We start from the raw sequence: 18,224 nt of genomic DNA, 5'->3' as shown, positions 1-18,224 counted from the left end.
GCTGGATGTCGAGCCCGACCAGGGGTTAAGTCGAAGAAGTCCCTCCCGTGTTGCAGTCCATTTTCCCCCGTTTGGTGCCTAATGAACATGACCCTGATAAAGAGGGTCGCCTATGGGCTTCTCAAAAGACCGTCCTCCGTCCCCTCTTCTCTGTGACCCGGAAACCGATAAGCGGTCGAGAAGGAGCATGTAAATTCGTTAGAAGGCAAACGTAAGTGTCCTCCCCTCCTTGATAGCCACCTTTCATCAAGGATACTCACGCGTATCCTATCGTGGAAGAGTTTTGAAATCTGCCACACCCCCTTTGAGTCAGCTTTTGTTTTGTCAGAGGAGAAAAACATACACGTTTAAAAACAATATGCCATTTGTTTTAATCGATAAAATGTCTTGCACAACTAACTTCATTTTTTTTTATCACTTTACACATTTATTTAGGGATCCACCCCTGTAAAACGTAGTTTACCAAACGACGCGTGAACGGAGAAGGACCGGCTCATTTCAGGCAAGCGCATTTCCATCCACGTTCACTTTCCTCGATTCACTTTGACCATTTTCAATAGGAGGCGCAAGAGGACGAAGGATAGAGGACGCAGGAGGTGAGAAAATCTGATACATGGCATATGACTTGTGTTCACTGCTACTCTGACCCTAATTCCAACTGCCCACCTGACAGATCTAAAGGGACTGTAATCAGGCTTGGGCGGTATCCAGATTGTCAGACATTCATACCGACCTTGTGCCGTCCCGGGATTTTTGGTAATACCGGAAGACGCTGATTTTGGAAGACGCTAACCAGCTAGATAACTACTAAGTTAGCAAACCAAATGCACAACTGCAGAGCATTTAGCACATTATAGACAGTTATCCTAAAACCTGTTGGGGCTAGGGGGCAGTATTGAGAATTTTGAAAAAAATATGTGCCCATTTTTAACTGCCTCCTACACCAAGTCAGAAGCTTGAATATGCATATTATTGTTCAGGTTTGGATAGAAAAAAACTCTGAATTTTCTAAAACTGTTTGAATGGTGTCTGTAAGTATAACAGAACTCATATGGCAGTCAAAACCCTGAGACAAATTCTGACAGGAAGTGGATACCTGATGTGTTGAATTACCTTTAAGCCTATGCCATTGAAACACACAGGGGCTTATTAATTGTTGAGCACTTCCTATGGCTTCCACTAGATGTCACCAGTCTTTACAAAGTGTTTTGAGTCTTATACTGTGAGAACTGAACGAACAAGAGCCTTGGAACGGTGGTGGCCGATTAGACTCTGGCGCGCGAGTTCATGTTGGGTACTCTCGTTCCGATACGTTTTAAAAGAGAATGCAATCGTCCGCCTTGAATATTATTCATGTTCTGGTTAAAAAAGGCACTAATGATTTATGCTATACAACGTTTGACATGTTTGAACGAACGTAAATATTTTTTTCCCCCTCGTTCATGACGAGAAGTCCGGCGGGCATAGATCATGTGCTAACAACACGGAGCTTTTTGGACATAAATTATGAGCTTTTTCGAACAAAACTACATTTGTTATGGACCTGGGATTCCTGCAAGTGACATCTGATGAAGGGAATCAAAGGTAATGGATTATTTACATAGTATTTTCGATTTTAGATCTCTCCAACATGGCGGTTAGTCTGTATCGCAAAGCGTATTTTTCTGGGCGCAGTGCTCAGATTATTGCAAAGTGTGATTTCCCAGTAAGGTTATTTTTAAATCTGGCAATCCGGTTGCGTTCAAGAGATGTAAATCTATAATTCTTTGAATGACAATATAATATTTTACCAATGTTTTCGAATAGTAATTATTTAATTTGTCGTGCTGATTGACTGGCGGTTATTGGAGGGAAACGATTTCCTCAACATCAACGCCATAGTAAAACGCTGTTTTTGGATATAAATATGAACTTGATAGAACAAAAAATGCATGTATTGTCTAACATAATGTCCTAGGAGTGTCATCTGATGGAGATTGTCAAAGGTTAGTGCATAATTTTAGCTGGTTTTCTGCTTTTGGTGACGCCTGTCTTTAAATCTGACAAAACATTACACGCAGATTAAGGAGATGTTTATCTTTCAAAGGGTGTAAGATAGTTGTATGTTTCAGAAATTTGAATTATGACTTTAATTGTTTTCAAATTTGGCGCTCTTGATATTTCACCTGTTGTTGATAGGGTGTACCAGGGGTGGGACGCTTGCGTCCCACATAGCCCATAGAGGTTAATAGTATAAGATACACTACATGACCAAAAGTATGTGGACATCTGCTCGTCAAACATCTCATTCCAAAATCATGGGCATTAATATGGAGTTGTTCCCCCCCCCCCCCCACACTACAGCACCCGGCGGTCCCATTCTGCGAGCTTGTGTGTCTTACTACTTCGCGGCTGAGCCGTTGTTTCCCCTGGATGTTTCCACTTCACAACAACAACACTTACAGTTGACCGGGGCAGCTCCAGCAGGGCATACATTTTACAAACTGACTTGTTGGAAAGGTGGCATCTTATGACAGTGCCACGTTGAAAGTCACTGAGCTCTTCAGTAAGGCCATTCTACTGTCAATGTTTGTCTATGGAGATTGCATGGCTGTATGCTCGATTTTATACGACAGGTGTGGCTGAAATAGCCAAATCCACTAATTTCAAGGAGTGAAAAACATACACTATTTATAAATAGTGTATCTAGCTGGCAAATATTTAGTTGCGCATTCCATACTGTAATTAGATTGCCTGTCGAATGCAGCACAACAGTCAGTGACTCACAAGGCTCTGGTCTCTCCTTGTTTGTGTGCTTGTAAACAAACGCCATGTGAGAGAGGGAAATGATGTGAGGGATGAAATGATGTGTGAGGGATAAAATGATGAATGTGATCTGCTTTATCTCCTAACATATTGCACATGTTTAACTGCAGGTATTTACTTAACCTCTCTGGGCTAGGTGGCACCAAATCGTCCCACCTACGTAACAGCCAGTGCAATCCCGTGGCGCATTATTCAAAAACCTTAGAAATGCAAAACCTTCAATTTCTCAAACATATATGACTATTTTACACCATTTTAAAGATAAGACTCTCGTTAATCTAACCACACTGTCCGATTTCAAAAAGGCTTTACAACGAAAGCAAAACATTAGATTATGTCAGCAGAGTACCCAGCCAGAAATAATCAGACACCCATTTTTCAAGCTAGCATATAATGTCACATAAACCCAAACCACAGCTAAATGTAGCACTAACCTTTGATGATGTTCATCAGATGACAACCCTAGGACATTATGTTATACAATACATGCATGTTTTGTTCAATCAAGTTCATATTTATATCAAAAAACAGCTTTTTACATTAGCATGTGACTAGCATTCCCACCGAACACTGCCGGTGAATTACTAAATTAATAAATTACTCACGATAAACGTTCACAAAAAGCATAACAATTATTTTAAGAATTATAGATACAGAACTCCTCTATGCACTCGATATGTCTGATTTTAAAATAGCTTTTCGGTGAAAGCACATTTTGCAAAATTCTCAGTAGATAGCCCGGCATCACAGGGCTAGCTATTTAGACACCCAGCAAGTTTAGCACTCATCAAAGTCAGATTTACTATAAGAAAAAATGTATTGCCTTTGCTGTCTTCGTCAGAATGCACTCCCAGGACTTCTACTTCAATAATAAATGTTGGTTTGGTCCAAAATAATCCACTGTTATATCCAAACAGCGGCGTTTTGTTCGTGCGTTCAAGACACTATCCGAAAGGGTAAATAAGGGTTACGAGCATGGCGCAATTCGTGACAAAAAAATTCTAAATATTCCATTACCGTACTTCGAAGCATGTCAACCGCTGTTTAAAATCCATTTTTATGCCATTTTTCTCGTAAAAAAGCGATAATATTCCGACCGGGAATCTGCATTTAGGTAAACAGAAGAAAAAAAATAAAGCATTCGGTCGACTCGGGCACGCGCCTAAGCCCACAGTACTCTGAGCGGCCACTTGCCAAACGCGATAAAGTGTTTCAGCCAGAGCCTGCCTCGATATCGTTCAGCTTTTTCCCGGGCTCTGAGAGCCTATGGGAGCCGTAGGAAGTGTCACGTTAGAGCAAAGATCCTAAATCTTCAATAAAAACAGCCTAGATGAAACACATCTTGTCAGACATTCCATGCAGGAAGTGGCCTCTTCTCAGGTTTTGGCCTGCCATATGAGTTCTGTTATACTCACAGACACCATTCAAACAGTTTTAGAAACTTTAGGGTGTTTTCTATCCAAAGCCAATAATGATATGCATATTCTAGTTACTGGGCAGGAGTAGTAACCAGATTAAATCGGGTACGTTTTTTATCCGGCTGTGTCAATACTGCCCCCTAGCCCTAACAGGTTAAAAAGTAGCTACCAAAATTAAAAACTTCAAAGAAATAGTTATCAGAATTCTGTGTTAATGCAACCCGATACCGTTAACTGGGTTATTTGGAAATAGCCACAAGATGGTTAATCAATACCGTTGGAACTATTTCTTTGAAGTTTTTATTTTATAAACTTTGAATATTTGTAGCTACTTTCTAAGTGAATACTTGCAGTCAACTTGTGCAATACGTTAGGAGAGAAAGCAGATTGTGTTCCTCATTTCACCGGTCACATAGACAAAAGGTATAAAAATACCTTGCTGCTTTTTATAAATGCAGATCTAAAATGTAACTCATTGTATTTTCTGCTTGGCTTCAAACTAATTTAAGCACTTCTCCACTCAGATGAAAAATGTTTGCTCGTCATTCATCAGTCAGACAGCGCTCTGACTGATGTGTAGCTACTGTTCTCCAGTAAAATGCAAGATTACCTTCAAGCAAAACACTACGAAATGTAGCTTGCTTCATTCTTTCTATGATAAACAGAAATACGATGGTCATGCATCGTCTTTTTCATTGTAAGCTAATAGTTGCATGCCCCCGGATCACTCTATTGAAGCAAAAATAGATGTCAAAGTTCAATATAAAACGTAAGTGAAATGGTTTAAAAACGCAGATTGTATGATGGTCTGTGTTTTTAAAATGCTGATTTCTGAAAGCTAATGTGACCCCTGGGTATATACACGGTATACCGCCCAAGCCTAACTGTAATGATGATATGAATCTGCGTAAAGCTCATTGTTTCAAAGGCCCATAGTATTACTTTCAAAGGGATGGCACTTTGAATCCTGCACAACCACCTTGGTTTATGGATCAACTTGCAACGTCAAAGAAAGCCAATAATTCTGTCTTATAAATCTGTCTAATTCTGTCTCCTGAATTAGAATTTTTGTTCTTAGCATGCACAAGAGTAAATAAAACAACTTGGAAATGACATTCTCAGGGCACTGACGTGAAGCTCACAAAAGCATTCATTTGGCTGGTTCCGTGGGACAACAACAAACAAATAGTGAGAACCGGGAAACCAGCGAGTCCGCCCGAGGCAATGTCCCAGCCGTCCAGTCTGATTGACTTCCGGGCCAAAGCTGCCAGCAAAGAGAACAATTACAACAGGAGCTGTTGCAGGACTCACCACCTGGCAGTGTAAGTGGTCTCCACTCTCTGACTCCCTGCAAGACAGTAGATGCAGAGCCCACTAGGCCTACATGAGATTCCCCACCACCACAAATTGGACTTACAGGATGGCTAAGTCACCCCAACATTGAAAAACTACCAGAGCAACCGAGCCAAGTTCACCTGTAAAGTCAGTCATGTTAAACATGGGTGGAGAACGTGCAGGATAATTTGCAACTAAACGTGGTTTGACCAAACATGAATTTTCATGCATGGTTCTGATCATAACAGACAGTAATAGTATATAGGTAGCAGTGGGTGGCAATACTATCCCTTGGCCACTTTCAGTTTCCCTACCCTACTGAACTAAACCACCCGTACAATCCATGATTCCTAATGACACAGATTGGTTTGAAACCTACTGGTGTGAAACGAACTAGGTAAGCTTTCCTGATTACATTAGGTGTACAGTAACTTATTACATTACAGTTACTGTCCATGATAATATTGTATTTCCTGTATAGAGGTTGATTCTATGCAGCTAGAAGAGCTGTGCATGTACAGTAAGAGTATGTGTAATTAAGCTAGAATCACTTCATAAAAATTCCAATGGCCATTCTATTGCAAGGTGCCAGCCTACAGACCAACAGCAGAACAGAAGAGTGACACGATTAAAAAATCCATTACTTGGTTTATATACGCTTAACAAAAATACACTGCTCAAAAAAATAAAGGGAACACTTAAACAACACAATGTAACTCCAAGTCAATCACACTTCTGTGAAATCAAACTGTCCACTTAGGAAGCAACACTGATTGACAATAAATTTCACATGCTGTTGTGCAAATGGAATAGACAACAGGTGGAAATTATAGGCAATTAGCAAGACACCCCCAATAAAGGAGTGGTTCTGCAGGTGGGGACCACAGACCCCTTCTCAGTTCCTATGCTTCCTGGCTGATGTTTTGGTCACTTTTGAATGCTGGCGGTGCTTTCACTCTAGTGGTAGCATGAGACGGAGTCTACAACCCACACAAGTGGCTCAGGTAGTGCAGCTCATCCAGGATGGCACATCAATGCGAGCTGTGGCAAGAAGGTTTGCTGTGTCTGTCAGTGTAGTGTCCAGAGCATGGAGGCGCTACCAGGAGACAGGCCAGTACATCAGGAGACGTGGAGGAGGCCGTAGGAGGGCAACAACCCAGCAGCAGGACCGCTACCTCCGCCTTTGTGCAAGGAGGAGCAGGAGAAGCACTGCCAGAGCCCTGCAAAATGACCTCCAGCAGGCCACAAATGTGCATGTGTCTGCTCAAACGGTCAGAAACAGACTCCATGAGGGTGGTATGAGGGCCCGACGTCCACAGGTGGGGGTTGTGCTTACAGCCCAACACCGTGCAGGACATTTGGCATTTGCCAGAGAACACCAAGATAGGCAAATTCACCACTGGCGCCCTGTGCTCTTCACAGATGAAAGCAGGTTCACACTGAGCACGTGACAGACGTGACAGAGTCTGGAGATGCCGTGGAGAACGTTCTGCTGCCTGCAACATCCTCCAGAATGACCGGTTTGGCGGTGGGTCAGTCATGGTGTGGGGTGGCATTTCTTTGGGGGGGCCGCACAGCCCTTCATGTGCTCGCCAGAGGTAGCCTGACTGCCATTAGGTACCGAGATGAGATCCTCAGACCCCTTGTGAGACCATATGCTGGTGCGGTTGGTCCTGGGTTCCTCCTAATGCAAGACAATGCCTGACCTCATGTGGCTGGAGTGTGTCAGCAGTTCCTGCAAGAGGAAGGCATTGATGCTATGGACTGGCCCGCCCGTTCCCCAGACCTGAATCCAATTGAGCACATCTGGGACATCATGTCTCGCTCCATCCACCAACGCCACGTTGCACCACAGACTGTCCAGGAGTTGGCGGATGCTTTAGTCCAGGTCTGGGAGGAGATCCCTCAGGAGACCATCCGCCACCTCATCAGGAGCATGCCCAGGCGTTGTTGGGAGGTCATACAGGCACGTGGAGGCCACACACACTACTGAGCCTCATTTTGACTTGTTGTAAGGACATTACATCAAAGTTGGATCAGCCTGTAGTGTGGTTTTCCACTTTCATTTTGAGTGTGACTCCAAATCCAGACCTCATTGGGTTGATAAATTGGATTTCCATTGATTATTTTTGTGTGATTTTGTTGTCAGCACATTCAACTATGTAAAGAAAAAAGTATTTAACCTGTTAGGGCTAGGGGGCAGTATTGACACGGCTGGATAAAAAATGTACCCGATTTAATCTGGTTACTACTCCTGCCCAGTAACTAGAATATGCATATAATTATTGGCTTTGGATAGAAAACACTCCAAAGTTTCTAAAACTGTTTGAATGGTGTCTGTGAGTATAACAGAACTCAAATGGCAGGTCAAAACCTGAGAAGATTCTGTACAGGAAGTACCCTGTCTGACCATTTCTTGGCCTTCTTTGCCATCTCTATCCATTACAAAGGATCTCTGCTGTTACGTGACACTTCCTACGGCTGCCATGGGCTCTCAGAAGGCGGCAAAAAGCTGAATCGTGGCTTTGCAGGCTCTGGCTGAAAAAAAGTAGCGCGTTTGGGTAGTGGCTTGTTACAGTACTGTGAGACTCAGGCACGTGCCCGCGTCGACCGAATGCTTTGTTTTCTTTCCTCTGTTTACCTAAACGGAGATTACCGGTCGGAATATTACCGCTTTTTTACGAGAAAAATGGCATAAAAATGGATTTTAAACAGCGGTTGACATGCTTCGAAGTACGGTAATGGAATATTTAGAATTTTTTCGTCACGAATTGCGCCATGCTCGTGACCCTGATTTACCATTTCGGACAGTGTCTGGAACGCACGAACAAAACGCCGCTATTTGGATATAACGATGGATTATTTTGGACCAAACCAACATTTGTTATTGAAGTAGCAGTCCTGGGAGTGCATTCTGACGAAGACAACAAAGGTAATCAAACTTTTGTAATAGTAAATCTGACTTTGGTCAGGGCTAAACTTGGTGGCTGTCTAAATGGCTAGCCGTGATGGCTGGGCTATCTACTGAGAATATTGCAAAATGTGCTTTCACCGAAAAGCTATTTTAAAATCGGACACCTCGATTGCACAAAGGAGTTCTGTATCTATAATTCTTAAAATAATTGTTATGTTTTTTGTGAACGTTTATCGTGAGTAATTTAGTAAATTCACCGGATGTTTGCGGGGGGTATGCTAGTTCTGAACGTCACATGCTAATGTAAAAAAGCTGGTTTTTGATATAAATATGAACTTGATTGAACAAAACATGCATGCATTGTATAACATAATGTCCTAGGGTTGTCATCTGATGAAGATCATCAAAGGTTAGTGCTGCATTTAGCTGTGGTTTTGTTTTTTGTGACATATGCTAGCTTGAAAAATGGGTGTCTGATTATTTCTGGCTGGGTACTCTGCTGACATAATCTAATGTTTTGCTTTCGTTGTAAAGCCTTTTTGAAATCGGACAGTGTGGTTAGATTAACGAGAGTCGTGTCTTTAAAATGCTGTAAAATAGTCATATGTTTGAAAAATTGAAGTTTTCGGATTTTAGAGGAATTTGTATTTCGCGCCACGCCCATCATTGGATATTGGAGCAGGTGTTCCGCTAGCGGAACGTCTAGATGTAAGAGGTTAAAATGCTGTAAAATAGTCATATGTTTGAGAAATTGAAGTAATAGCATTTCTAAGGTATTTGAAAATCGCGCCACGGGATTCAACTGGCTGTTGCGTCGGTGGGACGATAAAGCAAAGTAGTTCGACACATATAACAACACAAAGTTACACATGGAGTAAAACAAACATACAGTCAATAATACAGTAGAAAAATAAGTCTATATACAATGTGAGCAAATGAGGTGAGATAAGGGAGGTAAAGGCAATAAATAGGCCATGGTGGCGAAGTAAATACAATATAGCAATTAAAACACTGGAATGGTAGATTTGACAGTAGATGAGTGTGCAAAGTAGAAATACTGGGGTGCAAAGGAGCAAAATAAATAAATAAATACAGTAGGGGAAGAAGTAGTTGTTTGGGCTATTTATAGATGGGCTATGTACAGGTGCAGTAATCTGTGAGCTGCTCTGACAGCAGGTGCTTAAAGCTAGTGAGGGAGATAAGTGTTTCCAGTGTCAGAGATTTTTGTAGTTCGTTCCAATCATTGGCAGCAGAGAACTGGAAGGAGAGGCGGCCAAAGGAGGAATTGGCTTTGGGGGTGACAAGTGAAATATACCTGCTGGAACGCGTGCTACGGGTGGGTGCAGCTATGGTGACCAGCGAGCAGAGATAAGGCGGGACTTTACCTAGCAGGGTCTTGTAGATGACCTGGAACCAGTGGGTTTGGAGACGAGTATGAAGCGAAGGCCAGCCAACAAGCGCGTACAGGTCGCAGTGGTGGGTAGTATATGGGGTTTTGGTGACAAAACGGATGGCACTGTGATAGACTGCATCCAATTTGTTGAGTAGGGTGTTGGAGGCTATTTTGTAAATGACATCGCCAAAGTCGAGGATCGGTAAGATGGTCAGTTTTACGAGGGTATGTTTGGCAGCATGAGTGAAGGATGCTTTGTTGCAAAACAGGAAGCCAATTCTAGATTTAACTTTGGATTGGAGATGTTTTATGTGAGTCTGGAAGGAGAGTTTACAGTCTAGCCAGACACCTAGGTATTTGTAGTTGTCCACATATTCTAAGTCAGAACCGTCCAGAGTAGTGATGCTGGACGGGCGGGCAGGTACAGACAACGGTCGGTTGAAGAGCATGCATTTAGTTTTACTTGAATTTAAGAGCAGTTGTAGGCCACGGAAGGAGAATTGTATGGCATTGAACCTTGTCTGGAGGGTTGTTAACACAGTGTCCAAAGAAGGGCCAGAAGTATACAGAATGGTGTAATCTGCGTAGAGACTCACCAACAGCAAGAGCGACATCATTGATATATATAGAGAAGAGAGGCGGCCCAAAAATTGAACCCTGTGGCACCCCCATAGAGACTGCCAGAGGCCTGGACAACAAGCCCTCAGATTTGACACACTGAACTCTGTCGGAGAAGTAGTTGGTGAACCAGTCGAGGCAATCATTTGATAAACCAAGGCTGTTGAGTCTGCTGATGAGGATGTGGTGATTAACAGAGTCGAAAGCCTTGGCCAGGTCAATGAATATGGCTGCACGGTACTGTTTCTTATCGATGGCGGTTAAGATATCGTTTAGGACCTTGAGCGTGGCTGAGGTGCATGACCAGCTCTGAAACCAGATTGCATAGCGGAGAAGGTACGGCGGGATTCGAAATGGTCGGTGATCTGTTTGTTAACTTGGCTTTCGAAGTCCTTAGAAAGGCAGGGTAGGATAGATATAGGTCTGAAGCAGTTTGGGTCAAGAGTGTCCCCCCTTTGAAGAAGGGGATGACCACAGCTGCTTTCCAATCTTTGGGAATCTCAGATGACACGAAAGAGAGGTTGAACAGGCTAGTAATAGGGGTTGCAACAATTTCGGCAGATCATTTTAGAAATAAAGGGTCCAGATTATCTAGCCCGGCTGATTTGTGGGGGTCCCGATTTTGCAGCTCTTTCAGAATATCAGCTGACTGGATTTGGGTTAATTTCTAAATTGTAATTACTTCGCCACTACGGCCTATTAATTGCCTTACTTCCTTACTTCATTTGCACACACTGTATACAGATTTTCTATTGTGTTATTGACTGTACGTTTGTTTATCACAAGTGAGACTGTGTTGTTGTTTTTGTCGCACTGCTTTGCTTTATCTTGGCCAGGTTGCAGTTGTAAATGAGAACTTGTTCTCAACTAGCCTACCTGGTTAAATAAAGGTGAAATAAAAAATAAATTAAATTAAAAAAACAGGGATGAGGTGAGTGCCTTGGCGGAGTGGTGCCAGGAAAATAACCTCACCCTCAGCGTCAACAAAACAAAGGAGCTGATCGTGGACTACAGGACGCAGCAGAGAGAGCACGCCCCCATCCACATCGACGGGCTGCAGTGAAGAGGGTAAAAAGCTTCAAGTTCCTCTGCGTGCACGTCACTGAAGACCTGAAATTCACACTAACAGCGTGTTGAAGAAGGCGCAACAGCGCCTCTAACCTAAGGAGGCTGAAGAAATTTGGCTTGGCCCATAAGACTCTCACAAACTTCTAAAGATGCACCATAATGTAGCTGTTCTTGTCTATTGATGTTCTGTATTATGTCATGTTTCACGTGGACCCCAGGAAGAGTAGCTGCTGCTTTTGCAACAGCTAATGAGGATCCTAATAAAATACCAAAATAATATACAAAATAGCCTCCAACACTATACTCTACAAATTGGATGCAGTCTATCACAGTGCCATCCGTTTTGTCACCAAATCCCCATATACTACCCACCATTGCGACCTGTATGCTCTCGTTGGCTGGTCCTCGCTACATATTTGTCGCCAGACCCACTGGCTCCAGGTCATGTATAAGTCTTTGCTAGGTAAAGCTCCACCTCATCTCAGCTCACTGGTCACCACAGCAACACCCATCCGTAGCAAGCGCTCCAGCAGGTACATTTCACTGGTCATCCCCTTTCCTTCCAGTTCTCTGCTGCCAATGACTGGAACGAATTGCAAAAATCACTTAACCTCTTACATCTAGACGTTCCGCTAGCGGAACACCTGCTCCAATATCCAATGATAGGCATGGCGCGAATTACAAATTCCTCAAAATAACAAAAACTTCAATTTTTCAAACATATGACTATTTCACAGCTATTTAAAGACAAGACTCGCGTTAATCTAACCACACTGTCCGATTTCAAAAAGGCTTTACAACGAAAGCAAAACATTAGATTATGTCAGCAGAGTACCAAGCCAGAAATAATCAGACACCCATTTTTCAAGCTAGCATATAATGTCACAAAAATCCAGAAGACAGCTAAATGCAGCACTAACCTTTGATGATCTTCATCAGATGACACACCTAGGACATTATGTTATACAATACATGCATGTTTTGTTCAATCAAGTTCATATTTATATCAAAAAACAGCTTTTTACATTAGCATGTGACGTTCAGAACTAGCATACTAGTTCGGGGAATTTGCTAACAATTTACTAAATTACTCACGATAAACGTTCACAAAAAGCATAACAATTATTTTAAGAATTATAGATACAGAACTCCTCTATGCACTCGATATGTCCGATTTTAAAATAGCTTTTTGGTGAAAGCACATTTTGCAATATTCTAAGTACATAGCCCAGCCATCACGGGCTAGCTATTTAGACACCCGGCAAGTTTAGCCTTCACCAAAATCAGATTTACTATTATAAAAGTTTGATTACCTTTTGTTATCTTCGTCAGAATGCACTCCCAGGACTGCTACTTCAATAACAAATGTTGGTTTGGTCCAAAATAATCCATCGTTATATCCGAATAGCGGCGTTTTGTTCGTGCGTCCCAGACACTATCCGAAATGGTAAATCAGGTTCGCGCGAATGGCGCAATTCGTGACAAAAAAATTCTAAATATTCCATTACCGTACTTCGAAGCATGTCAACCGCTGTTTAAAATCAATTTTTATGCAATTTATCTCGTAAAAAAGCGATAATATTCCGACCGGGAATCTCCTTTTCAGCAAACAGAGGGAAAAAAATCACAAAGACGGGGGCGGCCAGGGCACACGCCTAAGCCCACAGTCCCTTGATCGGCCACTTGAGAAAGGCGATAATGCGTTTCAGCCTGGTGCTGGGATGACGACATTCAGGTTTTTCCCGGGCTCTGAGCGCCCATGGAAGACGTAGGAAGTGTCACGTTAGAGCAGAAATCCTTTGTAAAAGATAGAGATGGCAAAGAAGTTCAAGAAATGGTCAGACAGGCCACTTCCTGTAAAGGAATCTCTCAGGTTTTGACCTGCCATTTGAGTTCTGTTATACTCACAGACACCATTCAAACAATTTTAGAAACGTTGGAGTGTTTTATATCCAAAGCCAATAATTATATGCATATTCTAGTTACTGGGCAGGAGTAGTAACCAGATTAAATCGGGTACGTTTTTTATCCAGCCGTGAAAATACTGCCCCCTAGCCATAACAGGTTAAGCTGGAGTCGTACATCTCCCTCATTAACTTTAAGCATCAGCTGTCAGAGCAGCTTACCGATCATTGCACCTGTACACAGCCCATCTGTAAATAGCCCACCCAACTACCTCATTCCCATATTGTTATTTTTTTTGTTGCTCCTTTGCACCCCAGTATCTCTACTTGCGCATTCATCTTCTGCACATCTATCACTCCAGTGTTTAATTGCTAAATTGTAATTATTTCTCCACTATGGCCTATTTATTGCCTTACCTCCCTAATCTTACTACATTTGCACACACTGTATATAGACTTTTGTATTGTGTTATTGACTGTACGTTTGTTTATCCCATGTGTAACTCTGTGTTTGTGTCGCACTGCTTTGCTTCATCTTGGCCATGTCGCAGTTGTAAATGAGAACTTGTTCTCAACTGGCCTACCTGGTTAAATACATTTTAAATTAAAAAAAAAAAAATTGTCTCTGAAGCAGCATGTGTACACACTATCTGTGTGGAGTCTGGCGTCGTAAGGCAACGGGCCTGCCTGCTCTGCTTGGAAAACAATGGGGGAGGAGCAAACGGGCCGAGACTACGGAGGACCAAGCACACCCCCATTCTCATCGACGGGGCTGTAGTGGAGCATGTTTGAGAACTTCAAGTTCCTTGGTATCCACATCACCAAACTAACATGGTCCAAGCACACCAAAACAGTAGTGAAGAGGGCACGACAAAACCTATTCCCCCTCAAGAGACTGAAAAGATTTGGCATGGGTCCTCAGATCCTCAAAAGGTTCTTCAGCTGCACCATCGAGAACATCCTGACTGGTTGAATCACTGCCTGGAATGGCAACTGCTCGGCATCCGAACGCAAGGTACTACAGAGGGTAGTGCGTACGGCCCAGTACATCACTGGGGCCAAGCTTCCTGCCATCCAGGACCTCTATACCAGGCGGTGTCAGAGGAAGGCCATAAAAATTGTCAAAGACTCCAGCCACCCTAATCAGACTGTTCTCTCTGTTACCGCAAGGCAAGCGGTACTAGAGTGCCAAGTCTAGGTCCAAGAGGCTTCTACCCGACCCACTCCCTCTTTGACTGAAAAGATTTGGCATGGGTCCTCAGATCTTCAAAAAGGTTCTACTGCTGCACCATCGAGAACATTCTGACTGGTTGCATCACTGCCTGGTATGGCAACTGCTCAGCATCCGACCGCAAGGCACTACAGAGGGTCGTGCATACGGCTCAGCACATCACTGGGGCCAAGCTTACTGCCATCCAGGACCTCTATACCAGGCGGTGTCAGAGGAAGGCCATAAAAAAAAAAGACTCCAGCCACCCTAGTCAGACTGTTCTTTCTGTTACCGCATGGCAAGCAGTACCAGAGCGTCAAGTCTAGGTCCAAGAGGCTTCCCCCCCCCCCATCTTTTACACTGCTGCTACTCTCTGTTATTATCTATGCATAAGTCACTTTAATAACTCTACCCATATGTTTATATTACCTCAATTACCTCGACTAACCAGTGCCCCCGCACATTGACTCTGTACCCCCTGTATATAGCGTCGCTATTGTTATTTTACTGCTGCTCTTTAATTATGTTAATTTATTTATTTTAACTGCATCGTTGGTTAAGGGCTTGTAAGTAAGCATTTCACTGTAAGATCTACACCTACTGTATTCGGCACGTGTCAACTAAAATTTGATTTGAACCGGCTCCTCTGCTGTCTGACCCTAGTGCAGCTGTAAGCAAGCCGGTTGGATCTGCTGGCTAGCGTGCAGTCTATAAAATGACTATGAGCATAAACATTGATTCGTTCTCCTAACATAAGGGCCACAACTCATATTTAGCACTATTTGGACCTCCTTTGCACAATGCCATGCTACCAGATGCATTGTCTTTGTCTGAAAATGCATATTATTTCAGCATGAACGAGTGTTTTATAACTTTCATTTACAAGAGCACAAATCGCCATGTTGCGCAGTTCAGCCGCGCGCACACGTTCAATTCGCGTTCGTTAGCCAGGTAGCTAGTAAATTCTTGTTACATATTTGGTGCAAGCTAATGAAAATCATCAGATGATTTGCTAGCTAATGGCAAGGAGTCAGACTTCAGTTCCATTTCACAGTTTAAAACTCCTTTTAAAATAAGATATCACTACAGTTGATATACCTTGACATCCTCGTCAACTACAACTAACGACGTTAGCCGGTAATTTCAGTTTGCGAGGCTAGCTAACACAGGGAGAGTTTTCACAGTGCACCAGTCACTAGAGAGCAAGCTAGCTCTAAAATAGTTAGCGATAGCTAACTACATCGGGCACAAAACTGTAGCAAACAAGCTAGCTGTCAATCTAGAGAAGTAACTTATAAAATAAAACAATAGCATAACATAAGAACAATATTTTGGGGATGGCTTCAATCGCAGTGCACTTCGCTAGCTAGACTAGTGTTCCCAACCAGGAGTACTAGGACCCCCGGGGGTACTTGAAGACTCATGAGACCATAGGCCTACTGGTAAAAATGCACATGAGAGAGTATTTCAGAGGTACTCCGTGCAGAGCAAAATTCAGTTGGTGGTACAGTAACCGAAAAGGGTAGGGAACCACTGAGCAAGAGAATATCATCCAACTCCTATAAGAAATAGCTATGAACAAAAACGGTATCCTTCAAACCGTCCTGCCTATCCTAACACACGATTAATTGCGGGTATAGGGATCAAACGCATGTGAAAACAACCAAAGTTTCTAAACAATGAAAATTAAACTTATAATAATGATAATAATAATATATATTTTTAAATCCCTATGTGTACTTACCCTTCACTCACATGAACAGCAGCAGTCCTCCTCTCCTCAGATATTAATGAAATATTTACAAACAACCCAATACTCTCTACCAAATCACCGATACAATTGATGTGAATATTCAAATATCCTCCATTGATTAGTCTGAGATCTCCGTAGTATTTGTTTAAATTCAATTTGTCCAAAAAGAGAGAAACTGAGATACAAAACAAGAACTCTTCTTCAATCTCATTCACCACAGCCTGAGCACAACAGTTATCCATGCGCTCATGAGGAGCGATAAGAAAGGGGTAGGAAAACTATTTCTAAAAGGTGACAATTGTAGCCGTTGTATCCCAGATTGATTCATTAATTAATAGTATATGGTTAGTTATACATTTTGAGTCGAGGGTCGTCGCAAGGTGAAACGAAAATGTGTTTGAAAAGCGAACTATTTTTTGTCATGGTGCGGCGAATTTATTTCACTTTGCCTAAGGAACAGGGGCACTACGCCTTCCATTGCCTAGGGAAAAACCCCGGATGTAAACTCGGTGAAACTCATCTGGAGAGAAGTAGCACTCGGGTCGTCACTAGTTATCACAGTCACAAAGTCATAAACTCCGCCTATTTCTACAGATAACTATCTTCTTAAAATGTGATTTAAAACTTAACCATGCACTATGCCTAACCCTGACCTTAAATTACGACCAAAAGGAGCAAATGTATGTTTTCGTTAAATTGTACGATACAGCCAATTTTGACTTTGTGACTGTGCTATCTAATGCAAACCTAGCACTCGATGCAAAGAAATACGCGGTGCAATTTGTTGCTGCTTAGACTTGCCACGGCCCATATCCTGCGCCTCACTGTCGATGGATGAAAAAGCACCACTTACTTTCATATCTTTTACTAGCCAGCCATTCTGAATTCAGTTTTAGTATTGAAGGGGCGCTCGACATAATAAAACGGTCATGCCAAGTATCAAACGTTTATGCAGAACCGCTGCACTGTACATGCTTTCTGGTGATGGCTGGCTGTTGATGTGAGGCGTGGGCAAGCGACACTTTACAAGTGCGCCATGATTTTATTATAATTAGAAAATAGTTGTTTATGATATGTCATATCATCTATATTTATTAAGTATTGTAGAACGACATACTATTATTATTATAGATAACTAATGTAAATTGTCAAAAATAATACTGATGTTACAAAAACCGATGGATTCCATAATAGGCCTATACAATACACAGGTTTATGATACAAGACATAGTGCATAACAGGCTAACAATGGTGTAAACCACTACTCCATACATTTTACCTGACACCCAAAAGTACCCGTTACATTTTGAATGCTTAGCAGGACAGGAAAATGGTCCAATTCAAGTACTTATCTAGAGAACAACCCTGCTAATCCCTACTGCCTCTGATCTGGCAGACTCACTAAACACAAATGCTTGGTTTGTAAATTATGTCTGAGTGTTGGAGTGTCCCCCTGGCTATCGATAAATAAATAAACAAAAATTGTGCCGTCTGGTTTGCTTAGTATAAGTAATTTCAAATGATTTATACTTTTACTTTTGATAGTTATGTATATTTTACCAATTACATTTACTTTTGATACTTAAGTATATTTAAAACCAAATACTTTTAGACTTTTACTCATGTAGTATTTTACTGGGTGACTTTTCCTTGAGCCATTTCCTATTAAGGTATCTTTACTTTTACTCAAGTATGACAGTTGGGTACTTTTTCCACCACTGCAGGCTAAGCACGCTACAAGGCTAAACATACTACCCTGTACTTACAAGTTACAGTAAAAACAAACTGATATAACATAAATCTCTT

The 18,224-nt window shown here is 42.1% G+C and overlaps 1 protein-coding gene across 1 annotated transcript in view; it reads right to left on the bottom strand.

Moving 5' to 3' along the window:
- The window catches only part of pf21a (PHD finger protein 21A), a 57,193-nt gene extending 40,552 nt beyond the window's left edge, over nt 1-16,641 (bottom strand). The window contains 1 exon segment of the mRNA NM_001140956.2: nt 16,410-16,641. The gene's annotated coding sequence lies outside the window, so the exon portion shown is untranslated.
- Nucleotides 16,642-18,224: the final 1,583 nt, after the last annotated feature.

Source organism: Salmo salar, chromosome 16 (assembly GCF_965601325.2).
Source record: "Salmo salar chromosome 16, fSalSal1, whole genome shotgun sequence".
NCBI lineage: Eukaryota > Metazoa > Chordata > Actinopteri > Salmoniformes > Salmonidae > Salmo > Salmo salar.
This window is presented reverse-complemented; position numbering and strand designations above follow the sequence as displayed.